The sequence below is a fragment of the Micromys minutus genome, assembly GCF_963924665.1.
Source record: "Micromys minutus genome assembly, chromosome: 5".
Classification (NCBI taxonomy): Eukaryota; Metazoa; Chordata; class Mammalia; order Rodentia; family Muridae; genus Micromys; species Micromys minutus.
Window position 1 is genome coordinate 26,340,925 of NC_137974.1, and position 21,103 is coordinate 26,362,027.

The window sequence follows — 21,103 nt, forward strand, 5'->3', positions numbered from 1 at the left end:
AGAGAAAGTTGTTGAACTTACAACAAAAATAAAACCACATGCTGACAGATTGTAAGCTGAGTCTCCTCCAGGAGTCATAACAGAACTTACTTTTGCTTTAATCCTTAAATTTTAAATTTTAGCTCTACTGTGATAAACACTTATTGGTGGCCAACTATCAGATTTATTTGAATTACCGAGAAAATAAAATTTAGTATCCAATCTATCTTCTGCTTGGGAGGCGATGATGGATAGAACCTTGATGGAATCTACCACCTACTGTGTGCTGAATCTTTGCACCAGCCCACTGTTTCATGGTCCCTATAAACATACCAAATTCCTACAGCAATTCCAAATTCAAAAGTGGCTTGCAGGAAACGGGAAGAATCCATTTATTTTCTTTTACCTTTGTTCAGTGTAAGAGGCACATTAAATCTTATTGCTCTTTTCATTATAAATGATCCCACTCATAAAAATCAACATGGTTATATTATTCTTTCTGCCTAGAAGGCCCTGGCCAATATTTCTAGTATGATCGTTTGCCCATTTTCAGCTTTGGTAATGTGTTATCACTCAACCTAAGGGTATTACTAGCCCAGTCATCTTTTTGTCTTATATTTAAGTGACTATTAGGATGTACTTCATGAAGTTTGAAGTGACCCTCAATTCCTTTTCATATAAAATATCTAAAAGATATCAGTGACAGACAGATACCATTTCTTGGGGGAAAGCTACTATATTTTCTCCAAGGTCATAACTGCACTAAAGCATCCAAGGGCAATGTTTTCAGACTGAATTCTATTTTTTCCCCAAGACATATAAAGGAGGATTGATAAGCCTATAATTCAGAACCCACTTACAGACTAAGAGGGAAATTATGTGTTTATAATGCTCCTGATGAAAGAACACAGGTCAGAGGCAAAAAAGAAGTGGGGGCAATCAAAGTTCAAAGTAGAAATAAATCTGTGAACCTTTGTTGAGTGTTAAATAATTTTCATGGAATGCAAAATGTACTTCTAAGGATTTAGTTATGTTTTAATTTGTGTGTGCAATTATGTGCCTCTGTTATGTTATATGTTCGCAAGTATTTGCAAAGGCCAGAAGAGAGCAACACATTCCCTGGTACTGGAGTTATAGGCAGTGAGTAGTTCCCTACTATGGTGCTGGTAACTAAATCTGGTTTCCCTGGAAGAGCAGTAAGTACCCTTAACCGCCAAGCCATGTCTCTAGACACATAAAGGTGTACTTTTAAAATCCAGCAAGGCCTTGGGCTGCTTAAGTGTCCCATTATATAGCTGAGCATCTATGAGTACTGAATGGGTCAAAGCTTTACCCTAAAACAATGGTTTCTGGAGTCAAAGTACAAAATCATTAGTGATCTCGAAGAGCTTGATGATGGGCATTGTACACTTTTCTGAACTGGTAGACTTAGACATCCAGATGTTGCATACATTACTTAAGATGCTCAGTTTGTCTTGTAGACCTCTGGTTCCAATTGTCAGAAATATAAGTAGTGGAATTCATTTTGATTGTTTTCCAAATTTGTTCTTACTTTTCTTTGAATCTATGAGTCCTCAAGGTTCTTTTCTCTTAAAGGAATGTTCTTTCCGGTGTGTGTGTGTGTGTGTGTGTGTGTGTGTGTGTGTGTGTGTGTGTGTGTGTGTTTCATCTGTATACACTATCTCTATAGACAATGATTTTTATCATCTCATCTATATTCTGGAAAATATAGTACTTTCCTTTTATTTTCAAATTCTGTTGACCAGTTCTATACTCTTAAAATGTTAAAATAATAAGTGTCTCCTAATTACCTGATTCTGTGGGTCTTCTTAAATTCTATTTTAGACTAATCAATCAACAAATTTTATTCACCCTCTTAAAACAACCCATGCTTTGCTCATACCTTATATTTTTATGTCAAATTACACTATTTCTCTTTTAGTTCCTTAAGCCCTTACCATAGGGAGATACGAGTAGGTAACTATCTCCCTTCTTAATTAATGCTAGGTATTCATGAAGAATGACAGTTTTAAGATACAGAAATGAATCTCTAGGACAAAAAAAAATCACCATATAGGCCTATAAAACATTTATACTTATTTTCCCCTAAGGAAAGTCCCCATGAGATTTGCATTACTAAAAGTACTTAAGAATGACCAATTCCACATATTCTTAGCCACTTTGAGTCTTTTAGTTTTATTTTATATGCATGGGTGTTTTGCCTCCACATTTGTCTGTTCACAAGTAGCATGCCTGGTGCCTGAGAATCCCAGAAGAGGGTGCTGGATTCCCTGGAACTGGAATTAAAGATAGTTGTGACTAAGGTACTTTGGAGCAGCAACCATTGTGCTTAACCGTTGAGTTGTTTCTGCATCATAATTGCTTCATTATTTCAAAATAACATTTTATGTTCTACTTTGTTACATTAATGTTTGAAAGGAATATTTTCTAGTAACAAAACTGACAAAATATTTAAGTTGTATTTCAAAATGCTAATAGGATGCTCACTAATCAAAAAACAGTGTTTCTCTACTAAGATTACAGCGCTACCTGTAATTGCTTCCTTGAATCATTCCTTTGTGAGCACAGTGGCCCTCATCTATTGGTCCTACCCCTAACTGAAGTGAAAAACAGTATTATTATTGTACCATAATGTTAGTCAGACTTGTGACATGATCTAGAAATTACCATTGCATATGTACAAAAACTGGAGGTGGCCAGAAAGCCACAAAAGATAAGACTGTGCACTTGTGGAGGTGTTAACAGCTTTGCTTGAGTCAGGCTTGAGAATACCAATACCTGAAATCACAAAATCCAAGAAAAGTGTCAATTTAAAATTTTAAACTTCATAAATATTGTTGAAGGGGCTCTAGCCGAACCAAGCATGGCAAACAGTCTTGTCCTTTCCCAATTCCTTCTTGCTTGCTAAAAACCATTAGGTTCCATTCCTAAAGTGAACCACCAAGTCTACTCCCTCTTTTAGCCACTTGTTCTTTTTGAGGCTGACTGTCAAGGTCCAGCAATCAAAGTATTGAAATTCCTTTGTTATTAACAGGCCCACACAAACCACATTATCCTAACATGGAGGAAGGGAATCCCCTTTCCCTTTATAAACTGCCATTTGCCTATGGGCCACATCTGTTTTCTATCTTCCTAGTTAGAGGCAGACCTTTGTCCCTCCAGAGCAAATATCCTTCCCCCATATCCCTTCTATTTTGCCCCTTTTCTCCTGCTTTTGTCTCTGATTCCTTACCCTTTGTCCCTATGGGGCAAATAAATCTCCTTTGGGTTGACAACATAGTCTTTAGGTGTCTTCTGTTGATACTGATCTTCCAATTACCACATGCTAATAGTCTACATTTACCCAAAACAAAACGAAGTCATATCACTCTTACCAGCCTTACCCAAACCATGATATTTAACTAGTGACAGATCTATTTCTGTGATAACTTTTCTAAATAAGTCAGTTAATAAGTGATTATATGTTAAGAAAATATTGTGTTTAACATCCAGTGAAGAATAGTTTATAGATATAAATGTATTTAAGTATATGCTAAATATATTAAATATCATTTATATGCATACATATTTATATTACTGTATTTTTAATAAATGTTAATTATTGTGGTAAGAAAAACCATAGATATTGCCTTGTTTTTTTTAAAAATACATAGTTTCCAAAAGAATTTATGCTTCAATAACACTTGCAATCATATATAAAAACCATATAACTAGAATGTGATTCAGAGATAGAGTCTGCAATTATTTCTGAACAGGAGTCAATGTAAATCTTATGAATTTCATAGCTGGCTACCAGAAAACGTACTTAATTATGAATGAAAACACTTGGAGATGTTTTCTCTTTTGGCAAGCAGACCTTGCAAATCCTCTCTAAACCTTGGCTCCTGAGGGCAGCAGCACTGTCAGCTGTCACTAGGGTCTCTGCTTAATAGTAATAACAAGAAGGCTTGGTAGAAAGAGGACACATCAATATTTTATATTTTCTTTGGGTAACAAAGGATTTGATGACTTAGCTCATCTTTAGTTTAGTTGTTATTTTTGAGTCAATTTGGTGTGACTTTGATATTTCAGGTTGAATCCAGCTGTTCAAATGGTAACTTAAGATGTTTACCTTATTTTTTTTTTTTTGATTTTTGTTTTTGCTTTTGCTTTTTACTGTAAAGATGGGTCCTCTATACATGTTGGCTTACCATATGCCAGGGACACAAACTTACAAATTTTATCTTTTTTGAGCCCAGCTCTCCCACATATATTTCAAAAGAACCTAGTTATTGCTTATCCTTTCCCAAGCTGGGCCTTCAGAGTAGAGGAGCATTGTGAGGTTTTGTTAAATCAGAAATCACTTTGGTAGGCCATCTCACTGGTTTTTATAAGAAGAAACACTCTTTACCGGATAAGCCTGCCCTTAGAGCATGTCTCTTCTAAGATATATTTAAGAGCCAGCTACAAGTCTGCCTGAAACCAGGACTTCTCTGCTAGCAACAATGCACTATGAAGAATTACAGGTAAAGACTGTCCAGTGGTTTTTTTCCCCCTTGTTGTAATAAAAAGGCTAAATGAGAACATTAAAGTCTCCTACAAATTTGTCTCTTTTCATAAGTACTCTGGTTTGTTTATTTCTGTGTACCATGCTAAACCAATTCCACATACAGACAGAATGCAATCATTGAAAAGCACTGCCTTGATAAGAACCAATTAATTTTCATTAAAGCAAGATGGGTTTTCAATAATTGGGATCATTTGTATTATTTTTCCTAGGTAGAGGCACTAAGATGCCTCTTTGCATCACAATAGTACACCATGAGATCAAAGAAGCAATGCCAAACAAATATAGCTTGATATACCAGTGGGTACTGGAATTTACTTACAGGAGAATCAGTTACTTGGGCTACATTACTGGAAAGCCCTCACCAGCATGAGTGATCACTCATAACTACAGTTCCTTGTGCAGCAAACAAGCACTTAAGCCACTGAAGAATAACTCCAGGCAATGTGTATTGCCTAAGTGAAGTCCTAGTAAATCACAGATGTTTCAGGATTCTTGTGAGTTCTCCTGACCTTCTCCTTTTCCTCCATGAGTAATCTGTAACCTAAGCACATGTGTTCAGAAGGTGATTTGTCAAGCATATCATTACACCCACCAAAGCTCAGATAGTAATTCTATAGGACAGTCAGGGACCCAAACCCTTCAGGCCAAGAAGAAGCCTCCAGTTACCCTAAGTGGTCCTCACCTGCAGTCAAACTTTACTACCTCTTTAGGGGAGTAGGTAAAGTGATGTCCTTTCCCACTGAAATGGGTACAATGGGAGTTTGTCTATTGTCTACCCCTTCAGTGAGCTATCATTGATAATCGAAAGAGTTTCCAATGCTTATGAGCGCAACACTTTGTTTTCTGGTACTTTCCCCCAGGAAACCCCACTCATAGTTTTGAGTGAGCCAGATCATCTCTATTTTGTGTTTGTCTTTTTTTTTTTTTTTAAACTGACCTCCTTTTGTGTACTTTAGCATCAGGTAAACTCAACATGAACTCCAGTCTAAATCAATCTACTTCATAAGGCTCATGTCCTGCCACTGGGATCAACAAAGCCACGAAAGCTCTATAGAAATAGTTGACTACAAACTTAACATTTTTGAAACTCTCTTATAAATACAGTTTTTGGTAGCCTGGTAAAGTGTGCATTAAGTACTGTTTTCTCAAATCTAGAACCCTCTGAAATGCCTTCTCTTTGTCTAAGGGCTTGTTGTGTTGATGGAGACCTAAGCCAGAAATAAGAAAGACGCCCTAATTTTTTATATAAATCATGTTACCAGAGACTGACTTTTTTCTTTATCTTGGTTAGATTGTATTGTCTAGTCAACAAAACTTGTGGTCACATAGGAAGAGAAAACCTCAATTTAAAGTTGGTATCAAGGGCTGAAGAGATTGTTCAACACTTAACAACACCAAGCTGCTCTTCCAGAGGACCATGGTGTGATACCTATCACATACATGGCACCTACATCACAACTGCTTGTATTTCCAGTCCCCAGGGATCAAATGTCATCTCTGGCTTTCATAGCTTTGCATGCATATGTGGTAGAGACATGGATGCAGACAGAACACACATACACATAAAAAAAATTAAATGTAAAGAATGTTTCCAGAGCCAGAGCAAGCCCACCTTCATCAGGACTCATTGTCTTCCCCAGATTGCTGAAAAACTAGGAGGCTCAGGAGTGCTCTCCTTCCTGAGCCCATGGTTAAGTCCCCACTTTTTCTCCAGGGACTATCTGGAGAGAGATTACCTGGAATTCTTGGGGCACAGGTATCACTGTGTTGCCGGGGAATAATCTGTTCCAACCTACATCTGTTCCCAGAACTAGAGCCAACCCACTGGCATGGAGACTTACAGCCTGCACCCAGAGAGCTGAGCACCCAGGAAGAAATTCCCTCCTGACCCCACAGGCCCACAGGCCCACAGGCCCACAGGTAAGAAAAGCCCCAATTAGATACAAGATCAACTTACTTCACAGATAACAAGATGGCAAGAGCCAAACACAAGAACCTAAGCAACAGAAACTAAGACAACCTGGCAACATCAGAACCAGGTTCTCCATCCCCAGCAAGTAGTGGATATCTTAACACACCAGAAAAATAGGATTTGGACTTAAAATCATACCCTTGTTGATTATGGAGGACTTCAAGAAGCACATGAATAACTCCCTTAAACAAATACAGGAGATACAGGAGAAAACAGGTAAATGAGTACAAGCCTTTTAAGAGGAAACACAAAAAGCCCTTAAAGAGCTGCAGGAAAACACAACCAAACAGGGTAAAGAGTTAAAAAAAAAAACTAAAAATATGAATAGAAACAATAAAGAAATCACAAAAGGGGACAACCCTGGAGATGGAAAATCTAGGAAAGAGATGAGGAGTCATAGATAAGCATCGTCAACAGAATACAAGAGATGGAAGAGAGACTCTTGAGAGCAGAAGACACCATAGAAAACATTGACACACCGTCAAATAAAATGGAAAAATAAAAAAACCTCCTAACCAATACTTCAGGAAATCCAGGACACAATGAGAAGACCAAACCTGAAGATAATAGGGGTAGAAGAGAAGAAAGACTCCCAACTACAAGGCCCAGTAAATATCTTCAACAAGATTATAAAAGAAAACTCCCCTAACCTAAAGAAAGAGATGACCAGGAACATACAAGAAACCTACAGAACTTCAAATAGGTTGGATCAGAAAAGAAATTTCTCCCAACACACAATAGCAAGATACCAAATGTTCAAAATTATATATATATATATATATATATATATATATATACCAAAAGCAGTAAGGGAAAAAGGACAAGTAACAAATAAAGGCAAATGGATCAGAATTACATAAGACTCCTCAACAGAGACTATGAAAGCTAGAAGATCCTGGAGAGATGTCATACAGATGCTAAGAGAACATAAATGCCAGCCCAGGTTATTATATCCAGCAAAATTCTCAATTACTGCATATAGTAAAACCAAGATATTCCAGGACAAAACCAAATTTACACAATATCTGTCCATATATCCATCCCTACAAAAGATAATAGATGGAAAACTCCAACACAAGAAGAGAAACTGTTACCTCGAACAAGTAAAATGCAAACTTCTTTTTAAAACCCCTAAAGAAGATACCCACACAATCATAATTGAACCTCTAACAACAAAAATAACAGGAAGCAACAATCACTTATTCTTAATATCTCTTAACATAAGTGGACACAATTCTCCAATTTAAAAAAACATCGATGATAGGAGTGGATATGTCAACAGGGCCAAGAATTTTGCTGCATACAAGAAATGAACCTCAGTAAAGAAGAGAAGATACTACCTCAGAGCAAAACACTCAAAAATGTTTTTCAAACAAAGGCCCCAAGAAAAATACAAAACACATCATCATATTAATAGATTCTGAGAAAGAATTTTACAAAATTCAAAACCACTTCATGTTAAAAATCCTGGAAAACTCAGTAATACAAGGCCCATTCCTGAACATAGTAAAAGCAATACACGCAGAACAGTAGCCAGCATCAATCTGAATGGTGAGGAACTTGAAGCAAACACGTTAATCTCAGGGACTAGACAGGCCTGCCCACTCTACCATACCTATTCTAGCCAGAGAAATTAGATGGGAAAAGGAAGCCAAAGAGATAAAAATTGGTAAGGAAGAAGGCAAACTATCACTCTTTTAAAAAGATACAATAGTACATTTAAGTGACCACAAAAATTCCAACAGAGAACTCTTACAGCTGATAAACAACTTCAGCAAAGTGACTAGATATAAAATTAACTAAAGCAAGCCAGTAGCCTTCTTCTATTCAAGGAAAAAAAAAACAGGATTAAAAAAAGAAATTTGGGAATTCACACAGTTCACAATAGTCAGAAATAATATCAAATACCTTGATGTGACCCTAATGAAGAAAGTGAAAGGTCTGTATGACAAAAATTTCAAGTCTCTGAAGAAGGACATTTGAAGAAGACTGCAGAAGATGGAAAGATCTTCCATGCTCATAGATTAGAAGAATCAACCCAGTAAAAATGGCCATCTTGCCAAAAGCAATCTACAGATTCAGTGCAATCCTCAACAAAATTCCAACTCAATTCTCATAAACTTAGAAAGAGCAGTTTGCAAATTAATTTTGAATAACAAAAAACCTGGGATAAGAAAAACTGTTTCCAACAATAAAAGAACTTTCAGAGGAATTACCATCCCTGACCTCAAGCTTTATTACAGATCAATTGTAATAAAAATCAGTATGTGGTATTGGTACAGAGACAGGCAGGTAGATCAATGGAACAGAATTGAAGAACCAGAAATGAACCCACACACCTGTGGTCACTTGATCTAAAAGCATTCAATGAAAAAAACAGCATCTTCAACAAATGGTGCTGGTTCACCTGGCAGTGAGCCTATAAAAGAATGCAAATTGATCCAATCTTATCTTTTTGCATGAAGTTCAAGTCCAAGTGGATCAAAGACCTCCACATAAAACCAGGTACACTGGATCTAATACAACAGAGTGTGGGGCATTGCTTAGAACACAGGCATAGGGGAAATTTTTCTGAACAGAACACTAGAAGCTTATGCTCTAAGATCAAAAATTGACAAATAGGACCTCATAAAATTGCAAATCTTCTGTAAGGTAAAAGACAATGTCAATAGGATAAAACAACAAGCAACAGATTGGGAAAAGATCTTTACCTATCCTACATATGATAGAGGGCTAATATCCAAAACATACAAGGAATTCAAGAAGTTAGACTCCAGAGAATCAAAGAATTCTATTAAAAAATGGGTACAGTGCTAAACAAAGAATTCTCAACTGAGGAATACCAAATGTCTGAGAAGTGCCCAAAAGAAAAGTTTAACATACTTAGACATCTGGGAAATGCAAATAAAAATCACCCTGAGATTCTACCTCATTCCAGTCACAATGGAAAAGATCAAAAACTCAGGTTACTGGTGAGGATGTGGAGAAAGAGGAACACTCCTCCATTGTTGGTGGTGTTGTAAGCTGGTTTAGCCACTCTGGAATCAGTCTGGTAGTTCCTCAGAAAATTGGACATAGGAATACCTGATGCAGTACTACCTGAGGACCCAGCTATACCACTCCTGGGCATATACCCAAAAGATACTCCAACATACAACAGGGACACGTACTCCACTATGTTCATAGCAGCTTTATTTATAATAGCCAGAAGCTAGAAAGAATCCAGATGTCCTTCAGCAGAGGAATGGATACAGTAATTGGGATACATCAACACAATAGAGTTCTACTCAGCTATTAGAACCAATGGCATCATGAAATTTCTAGGCAAATGGATGGTATTGGAAGCTATGATCAGGAGTGAGGGAATGCAGTCACAAAGAACACACTTGGTATGTACTCACTGATAAGTTGATACTAGCCCCAAAAGTTTGGAATACCCAAGAAGCAATTCACAGATCTTATGAAGTTCAAAAAGAAGGAAAGCCAGAATGTAGATGCCTCAGTCCTGCTTAGACAGGAGAACAAAACACTCACCAGAGAAAATACAGGGACAAAAAAGAGAAGCTGGGATTGAAGAAAAGATCATTCAGAGATTACCTCACCTAAGCACTATTGCTGATGACAAGAATCTGAAACTCAGACTGAAAATCAGTCCTGGTTAAAAGAGGCAAGATACCGGTGGGCGGCGGATACATGAATCAGAGACGTGTAAATGAAAACCATCATGAGATGATCTTCTACTCTCTGGCTTTACCTGTTACTGGAAGTGAGGGATAACAAGCTGAGTAAGGACTTTTTATATATTTTTGTTAGCATATTGGGGCTCCTTTAGTAGCTAAGAAATGAACCACCTTAAAGCCAGCTGTCCCACTACTGATAAAGTATGCAAAGGTATTAATCTGTCCGCTGAAGGGACCTCTGTACATCTGTGGTTTTTTTTTTTTTTTTAATCTGTATCAGCCAAGACATGGAAACAACCAATTTAGGGGTGAAAGGATTTTACAGAAACAGAATTGAGCCTTAAAAGGCAGAAAATGGTATTTTATCAAAACACGGCCGTTACACATCCCAGGGGCCTCTCTTGTCATTTCTGTTTTGACAGAAGTCAAAGCTAACCAATAGGAATAGGATGAGGGGGAGGGAGATTAGCAAAGGACCAATCAGTTCTAGAGTGAAAGCTGTAAGTGTGTTCTGTTGTTTTTTGACACCAAGAGGAGACTACAATTAATGTATACTTGACAACAATGGAAAGAAAGCTGTTGCCTGTTCTGACCACAAGGACTTGGTGCCTACCAGAAGTGATGGAATATGCTCACTGTGTGATCTTTCCCCAGGGTATCCATGTGTTGAAACTAAGCCCATAAACACATTTAATTTGTTGGTTGACTAAAACTAAAAACTGTCCAAAAGAAATTCTCTCATAGTGGAGTTTTGCCAGGAATAATATTTATTTTATCTATTTATGTACCTATTTTGCCTATATATAAATATTGTTTACTTTCAGCATGTGCTCTATTTTTTTGTTTTGAGACAAGGGTCTCATGGCCAGGGGAAGGGTGCCATGTGGCTAGTCACTTTGGATGAAGTTACCTCAGTAGATAGTGGGTCTCGGCATGAAGGTTGTTTACTTTGAAGTTTTTGGTTTTTTGTTTTTTGGTTTTTACCTGAAGGTAGACATCTTGCCCAATGGGTATTTATGATCTGTGACTGTATTTATATGTGTAAACTGATACTGTAGCCCCAACTAGTAAAGGTTGGTACTGAAGCAAAAAAAAAAAAAAAAAAAAAAAAGTGCTTAATGGCAGAAACCGTATATGGAGGCCTCCCCAAATGCTCTGCCAGTGTCTGACTGATACATTTGAGCATGTAGCTAACCATTGTACTGAACACAGGGACCCCAATGAAGGAGCAAGAGAAAGGACTGAAGGAGCTGAAAGGCTTTGCAACCCCATGGGAAGTACAACATTATCAACCAACAAACTGTCCACAATTCTCAGGGAGTAAAACACCAACTAATGAGCATGCCTTGAGAGACTCATGGCCCCAGGTGCATATGTAGCAGAGAATAACATTTTCTGGCATCAATGGGAGAAGAGGCTTTTGGTCCAGTGAATTCTCATTTTCGCAGTTTTGGGGAATGCCAACATGCTGAGGTGGTAGAGGGAGCACCTTCATGGAAGCAAGGGGAGGGGGCGCAGTAGGAGGAGGGGAATGGGAGTGAGGGAACAGGGATAACATTTAAAATGTAAATACTTAGAATATCCAATAAAATATTTAAAATGTTAAAATTTCATTAATAAAGTTAACTCTTAATAAATCAATAAGTTAATTTCCTTAGTAAAATTGGTCTGTAACCACATCTGTCAGTTTTGATTTATGATTGATAAATAAAGGACCAGTTAACTATGAGCTAAGAAAGGTACCTGAGCCTGACCTAGCAAGTGATAGGCTATGCAGTAATCTTTTATGTCCTTTGTTTGAATTCTTGCTGGAGTTCCTTTTCTGACTTCCCTTGGTGATGGATTGTAACCTGTAGTCTAAGCTTTCCTGTCCAAGTTGCTTTCGTTCATGGTGGTTATTTCAGCAGCAGAAAGAAAACTGAAGATATTCTCTGCCTCAGATTTATTCAAGATTTTCTTCAAGGTGGACAGCATAGTTAGATTGCTTACATTCTGTTTCCATGGCATCCACACTGATCCCATCTACCCTATGTCCCATAGCTGCACAAGCTAAGCTAACACAGACTTTTCCATCTCTTGTTTAAAAGTCTTTGCAAATTAAAGCAATTCAGAAGCAGCACATTTCCTGATTACCATTTTCCTACTCTGGGCTGTAATTAATCCCCTGTGTGCATGCTGAATCATGCTTCTGTTTCTTGTGTAGAGTCTTCCATTCCTTCTCCCTCACCCTCTGCCCCCGTGCCCCATATCAGGCAATTCTTCCCATTAGGTTCAAGAGTTGGAATGCCAGGAGTGACTCTTTAGTACCCATCTAATTTGTACTCTCCTTTATATCCCGCCAGCTGTTAGAAATGCCAGCCCAGCTGTTGCATTTCCTCCCCTCCTTTACCCACTATCATAGCCACATTAGAGGCTAGCACGATAGATACTATAATCATGATTTTCCCTTTGTAATATCTTCCTTACAGGAACAAGTTCATTCCAGGCAGACTGCTCTGAACCTCCTCCGTTGCATGTTTTATCGCCCCCAGCAGGGGACACATGAAATTTGGCTCTAAACCTTGTATGCTCCTATCTCATAGTGCCACTTTTAGAGAGTGCAATATATTCTCTGTTTCATCAGCCATTTTGAGGATATCCCATACTTCCATGATAGACCTGATACATCCATGAAGTGTATAACCTTGTACAACATAGAAAAGAAATAGGCACTCTGGAAACATCCCCAAACCTTCAAGGATGCTTTACCATCAGACAGCTTAGTTTTAGATGTTGTATCATCCATAACAGAAGCCATACATATACCAGTCATAAGAGGGAGGAACACCATTCCATACCATATATAGGAGGATGGATGGTCAGGGCAAGATGATCTCAGGGGATGCTCGACCCTTAGATGGATCAGCCTCTTACATACCTTATTATCAACCCCAAGGGCCTTGCAACTGTTTCTGCAATTTCCCTCTTTTTATTGAGCTGCTGTTATGCTACACATTTTTCTGGGGAGGCTCTGTAGTTGAGAGAGAGAGAGAGAGAGAGAGAGAGAGAGAGAGAGAGAGAGAGAGAGAGAGAGAGAGAACAATAGCAGTCCAAAGAAAAGAATCTTCTGATGTCTAGCTTAGAGAATCAGTGAGTTTCCTGGAATTACTTATAGGAGCATGGGTGCCCTAGGCATTGGCACTTCTGGAAAGCCCACCTCTGTATGGATGAGATCTCATAAAAACTACATAGAGTTTCCTGTGCACCTGCAGGCAGCAACAATCCTGCCCTCCAGTCCTTTATTATGGGCTGTTTATAGTTAACTTATTGACAGTGATATCATTTAAAAATTTTTTGAGTTTGTATTCATCTTGAATACCTACAAAATAGGTATCATACTGTATATTGCTCATGTATTTGAAAATAATACAATATTTTAAATAACATCACTTTCCAAAATAAAAAAGATCAGGTCTGTCTTCTTTCATAAAGTATCCTGATGGGACTGATCAGACAAAAAGTATTTTATGACTTCAGTCCAATGCTTGGGTGTAAGTATCTGCATGTTTCTTAGCTAGTTGATTCTTGTTCCTCTCAGAGGACAGAAAAGTTTGAAGCTGAGGAGGAGGTGAGCTCATAGGAAGACCAGCAGTCTCAACTAGCCTGGACAACTGAGATCTCTCAGACCCTGATCCACCAACCAGGCAGCCTACACTAGCTGGTCTGGGGCCCCTGACATACACACAGCAGAGGACTGCCAAGTCTGGCCTCAGTGAGAGAAGATGCACCTAACCCTCTAAAGACTGAAAACCCCAAGGAGTATTAAGGTCTGGTGTGGGGGTGCATCCTCTTGAAGACAGGGGGAGATAAAAAAAGGGGGGTGAGGAACTTTGGGAGAGGGAATGGGGAGTAGGGAAACAAATGGACTGTAAAAAAATAGAAAGCATGAAAAAAGGCATAAAAAGAAAGAAATATTTAATGACCCCATCCATTTAAATCTGAACACCTATGTCCCCCATTGACTCTAAAGTCATTGCTAGGGAAGAAGTGGAGGAAGAGAGACCAAGCAGACCACAGCTGGAATGAATATTTTCAGCTCCTAAGCCTGCTCTTTGTTTAACATAACTAGCCGTTTCACCTTCAGTGAATATTCATTCCATTTTTTTCCCCAGCAAAAGAATGAAGTGTTAGATAAGATGATATATTAGACTAATGGAGCTCAAAAACTCCACGTGCACGCCCCTTTCCTTTGAATAGCAAGTGCTAGGGTCAGGCATTGTACATTCAGGGCTGGCTGAGTTGGTCTCTGACCTCTATGCTAACCAGCTTGCATTATGAAGCCATTTGGAGAGACCATGGCCTGCATGGAGAGAAGCGGAAATGGTCCAAGAAAAAATTGTTTCCATATGCATTTCCCAGAGCTGAGACATTGGAGGACTTTGGAGCCAGCAGGAAAGGGAAGCAATTTATTCTCTCACATCCTTCAGAAGCTTCATGGGGAGTTCATGACCTCAGTCTCCCAAACACCCTAAAATATTGATTTTCAAAGGAGCTAGAAGTAACTGTAAGAGGTAAGGAGCTTTATAAGTCATACATATAGGCTTAACAACTTTTTTGAAATGCAATTTGAAATTCTCCAATGATAACATTATCCAATATAGTAAACAATAGACAGTATGACACAAGTCAGACTCAAATTGGCAATAAATTTCGAGACAGTTCCAGTTACATCCAATGGTCCAGTTGCAAATCAGCAAATGGAAAGTTAGTAACCCCTTCTTTTCTTAATTAAATCCTGTAAGTTTTCAAGATTATGTTTAATAGATATGGAGAACTTTAACTTTTAACTTCCTCTATTCATTTTCTTTCTAGACAGATGCTGTATCAATGCAATTCCCATATACACCGAGGGACAAAACTGAATTCCCACAAATGATGTTTGTATTAAAGACTCTCACAATATAGGCATAAATATATACTAAAAATGAATAAATCACTGATGGCCAGGGATATCCCATGACCCACTAATGTTTTCTTCCTTCCAACTGTACTGACTTTGGATTGCCATCTGGGAAATTCACTTCCAGTGATGCCTGAAGCCAACAATTACATGCTTCTAAATTATATATATCAAGACCATACTTCTCACATGCCTGTAGCTGTCACCAGGAGTTCTGACCATTGATTTTACCAGTTTGGTCTCCCAGGCAAAACCATAAGCAAGGGGCAAACACTACCACACTCATTTCTGAAGAATATGCAAATATTCCACCTTGTAGTTCTAACTAGGGTGTCCGTGTTTAAGGGCCAGATTACAACTGATATGCTCATGTGCCAGTAGCTTATAGTGTTAGATACAGTGACTTGTGATGATATGAATACAATTAGAAGTTGTGTCTTGTTTTTAAATTAAATGTGTGTCAGGAGAGAACACAGACAGGAGAACAATGGCTTTGTTTCTTTGACCAAATGATGACTCACCAGAATCCTACCAGAAACCACATTTCTATCTTCTGTAAATCAAATATTACAGGTATGACACCTAATTGCTATAAAATCAGGCTGTAGAAATTATTGGGAAGGCCCTATAAGGTTTGCATTGAGTGAGTGTCATTGGGAATAGGGTATCACAGAAAGTAGAAAACTGGGGTGGAAATTTAACTCTGGTAGAGAGTTTGCTGGAATGTATGAGGGTCTAGTTCCCAATATCACAAAAAGTGGGGTACTATAAAATTAAAACCCAAAAGATTATAATATTTAAATGCTGGCTATACAGAAAGGATCCCCAAAGGCTAGTAAATCTCTTCCTTTGACAGGATTTCAGGGCTAAGAGAAGCAACAGAGGCTGCATTAGTTTCTGCTAATTTCAGGTTCTTTTAGGAGGCTACAGCTTTGTTGCCAAGTTCTGCTCAACCCCATGGATTAAGACAGGCGATGTAACCAGGAGTAGCATTCGACAGCCTGCAGTAAAGAAAAACCCAAGTCTCTTGATATATTTTAAATAGGATGTTACTTCCCTACATTGAGCATGTCATGTAGTTCACAAGCTACACCGTTCTGTGCTGAAGGCTGACTTCCCAAATGAGGGCTGCCTGGGAAAGAGATAATGGGCCCTGACAGCTAGAGAATTGGATCCCCCTTAGTTACCAGATGTCTCCTGGTTGCTGTCTTCTTCCTTTTTTTAATGTTTTGGTTTTTTACACAATCAGAATCACATCTAAAACTGTATTATAAGTATGAGAATAGTCACCACCTGCTCCTGATGGAATTGTTCTCACCATGAGCTGTTAACTTATAACCACTGGAGTTTGGGATCTTAATAACAATGAGAAAGTAATTATAAATGTAGCACTAGTTCAGTGGGTCTTGGATTAAATTTGTTGTCATTTACTTCAGAGATATTCTTCATCAACTCCTCCAAAAATAAGTATATGATAGTACCACTTGAGGATTATTTTATTAAATACTCTCTCCACCTGCATCCTTCCCTCCCTCTCTGTCACCATCTCCTTCACACACATACACATCCATGCACTAAACATATATGCACACTCACACATAACCGACAAAGGTGCTATAAATAAAATATTGTCAAAGCTTCTAAATTTCTATTTTTCTATAGGAATCCAGATAATATATTTTTATGAATTAAGGAATTTGAATGCTTATGCTGTGTGCATTTATTTAGAGACTCTCTAAATCAAAACAGCATTGAATTTGTCATACTTTCCTTTCTTGAGATAGAAAACAAAGGCTGGTGCATTCATTAGTGTACCAGCTTATGAATACTTAAATGCAACCATTATGCAAAACTATTACCATGATTTTAAAATATATAGTTTGTAAAAAGGTGAAAGTTGTTTCTGGGACTTGTTTTCATTAAAATGTCATGATTTAAAGATAACTAGCCAGGGAATATCAAGGATGAACTATTCTCTAAGAAGAAAAGTCCACAAAAATTAAGTACTCCTTTTTTCTATTTGAACAATGTATTGTCTATTTCTTAATATATCATTTAGTAATGACTGTATCAGGGCATATCACTAGCCCGTCTCAACAGTGAGATAAAACAGATATAATTATACAAAACCAAAACAAATTAGAACTAGATTTAGACATTTAATGTGATGTCCTAATGTCTCTGAAGTTTCCGTCTTTCCCTGTGTTCATGAGAGAGATAGATCTCTTTTTTCCTTCTCTCTCTTTTTCTTTCTTTTTTGACATCACTTTAAAAAAATTTTCAGGGTTGCCAGGCTAGGCAGGCTACTGAGTTGTAGATATTACTAACAAGATGTAGTAATGTAGATATTACTAACAGGACTGGGGGTGATAAATTAGTGATACTAATGTGATACAGGTTAGTTAGTTTGTATTGCTTTTAATATAGTAAATTGCTTATGAAACTCCAAGGGCATAAGAGTTGTATTGTGGAGCCATTGTCAGTCTCAATTTCCTGCAGAACTGTTTCCTTTTGCCTTTATTGAGGCAGATCTCCCAGTGCTCTCTAGACAGAGGTGGAAATCTGCACACACGTGAACAATGAATGGCCTGAACTAGGTTTTCTGAATTTTAGTTCTGGGCTCCATTTCTTAGTGGTTTTCCTCTTCTTGAAAGGCAAGTATCAAATCTGAAGTGGCCTCTGAATAACATCAAGGCAAGTAAGAACACCAAAAAAATCAGGGACCACTGGAGGGAAAGAAATCCTGATCTGGTAATCCAATAGAAATTTCTTGTCACTGTAAGCCAAGAGTCCCAAAGAGTCCAGTCCCAGCACTGTTAAATAATCTGCTGTAAAGGTTCCATACTCAAAAATTATAATTCTGTTACATAGAGACAGTTGAAATAAGAATGTTTAATTAGCAACAAGTCCTCCTTAAGAGCATATGACCACTTGTATTGCTGTCCTTCCTTTTCATCTGGGAACTACAGGCAAATTGTTTTCAGTAATACTTATTCCTCAGCTCCAGTGAGGTCTTTATAACCCAGAGTTTTATCTTATCAGATTGTAATCCTGGCCAAATTATATTGATAACTCCACTATGTAGGGATAGGGGGTAGCAGGAACATAGCAAATTACATGTTCCCTATATTCCCTTTGAACAATGTCACCTTAGAAACAACAAAACCCATATTTATAGCTATGTAATTGCTTGTGGAACCAACCTCACCCCTGCCGACCCCCCCCCCCACACACAATATGGTATGGACTGTCCCGGAACACTGCTCTTTCCCTAGTTGCTGAGTATTGATCTATTAAAATACCTTGTCAATAAACTGTAACTCTGAGCCTTATGATTTTTTTAAAATTATTTTGTAGGGAAAAGTCAGGAGCTTCACATGGATGTCTCTGAAAAGAACTTAGGATCTCATAGGAGGTAGTGTGGTGCTGTCTCTGCCCCCTGTCGCTCTGCTTCCAACACCTTGAGGAGGCAACCAGCCTACTTCACTGGAAGCAAAACCTGCCTCTAATTTTCCAGGCTTAGTTCTTTTAATCCCCGTGGAAAGTCTGGGAGAGGTGGCATATGGCATCTCAGCTGTCTTTATATGGAGAGCTGCCATTTTTCTGGACACATCCTGCTCTCTATAGAAATCTTGATTTTTCCTGGTAAGTCGTGAAACATAAGACACACCACTGCCCTGGTGATTACTTTATTATCTCACAGGCTTACAGAGATATTCTGACTTGTGTCTGTCTCTTTAATATCACAAGACTTGAAAACAGCTTTTTTTTTCAGACAAAATCTTAGTATAAAAGATGATGTGACAGTCTCATCAACCAGATTTGATAATCACATAAACATAGGATTTCCATATACATAAATCCCCAAAGCTCATTGATGATAAAATGGAAACCATGGAGAACTGATTCCTCTCTCCTTTTCATATTATCTTTCAGTTAGACCAATGGTCCTTTTCCAATTTGTTCTTGGAATGTCTATGTTACTCAGCGTAGCCCATTTGCATAACTTGTTTGGTATTTTTCAGTGAGTTTAAGCTATCTTAGCTTTGTATATTGGTATGCAATCTCAATCATTGGCAATTCATAAGCTTTGAAACACGAGATAAGGTGTAATAAGCCAGGGCAGCAGAGATAAGATATAATAAGCCAGGGCAGCAGAGAAAGGCATTGAGGGTTCAGGCATTCAAATGTACCACAAGGGCTAGGAAAATGGCGCAGTTAGTGAAGGGTTTGCCTTATACCTGTGAGTATCAGAATTTGACTCTTCAAACTCAGGGAACAACTCAGAGGACAGTGTGGTTCACTTGTAACCCCAGTACTGGGGAGACAGAGGTAACAGAACATTTGGGAATCCCTTGCTAGACACCCTAACCTGGTTGCTGAGCTCCAGGTCAATGAGAGATCCTGCCTCAAAGGAGGGAGAAAATGCATGAAGAATGACATCCAAGGTTATCCTTTGTCCTCCATGCACAGGCATACTCATCTGCATCCCCTTCCACACATCTGCACAGATAGGCACAGACATGCACTCAGAAACACATGGGCCAACAAAGTTGTACAGCTACTAGTCAGTAGTGCTCAGATTCTAATCACGAGATTTTTGGTTGTCTGTTTCTTGCTCAGTTGGTTTTCTATTTATTTAAATTTTTGGTTTCTCTGTGTCACACAGGCAGACCTTGAACTCATTATGTAATTTCCGGCTGGCCTCAAATTTGAAGTCTTTTTGTCTCAACCTCTTGGGTGCTATTATTACAGGTGTGTGCCCCTGTGCCCAGATTCACATGAGTTCTTTATTCTCCTTTTTCTATGTCTAGTTATGTTTCATAGTCACATAAACATATATATCACCAAATACAGACATGTTGGTGGGGAGCATTTGTTTAATATGCCTACAAACACTCCTGAAAACCTAATGATAAGTTCATGCAGTTAAGAAGTATGTACTTGGAGACTCTGATACAAATAACTGTAGTCATGATACATTTCCCAACCAATAAGTGAGATATTAAATCTATGCATACCACTGACATTTTGGGATGTGATAAATGCAGAGAAAGAATTCAATGGATTTTTTTCTAAATCTGTGCATTTATTACACAAAATGCTGACTAGAAAAAGGCATTTTATTTGTGGCCCGATCTCAGCTTTTGAACTTATCTATCAACCCTTAAAGAAACCCTTTTGTAACATACATTCTGTTATTTGCTTAGCACCTATATGAAAACATTATTATTTGCTTTCTGAGAAACTTCCCTTTCTATGTAAACTTTGTGCTTATTTCTGCTGTTTCTTTAATATATCCATTACGTTTTACTATTTGCCTGTAACGTTGCATATACTGCTGAACTTTGACCTGTCACTTGGTAAGCATTAACAGAAGGTGCTTTTGTAAGCCTCATTATTCCAATTGGGAAATACAACCATGTGCCCTCCAGCCTTGTGGATTGAACTCAGTCCTGTGACCAGCCAGTTGCACTGCACCCTGAACATTTAGTAGCATTTTAAATTAAAATGGGCCTGGTTGAACTTTGCTATAACCCCTGCACTCGGGAAACTGAGTCAGGAGCTCTATACTCTGAACTTGCGACGCACCATAGTGATTTTGAGACAAGTCTGAGTACAAAGCATGAAGTTCCCAAAGAAACCTAAAATAAAATCCTAACTGCAACAGAGTGGCTCCAACATACTGAGTTAGCATTGCTATTTCAAGGTGACCAGTGGGACTTGTATGCTTACTTAAATTTAAGGGCTCTCTTTGGGGGGTATCTAAGTTTTAAAAATCAGTAACCTACCTCCTTCTCCATAGTTTAGAAAGAGCTTTCAGTACACACTTAAATGCCTCTGATAGTACATTGCTTATGTCCTCCATATAAGAGAAAGATCTAGTAGAACAGACCAGCAAATTCATCCTGTCTCTGTTGGCCCAAAGTCACATCAAGTTGCATGAAGCTTAGGTGCCATTC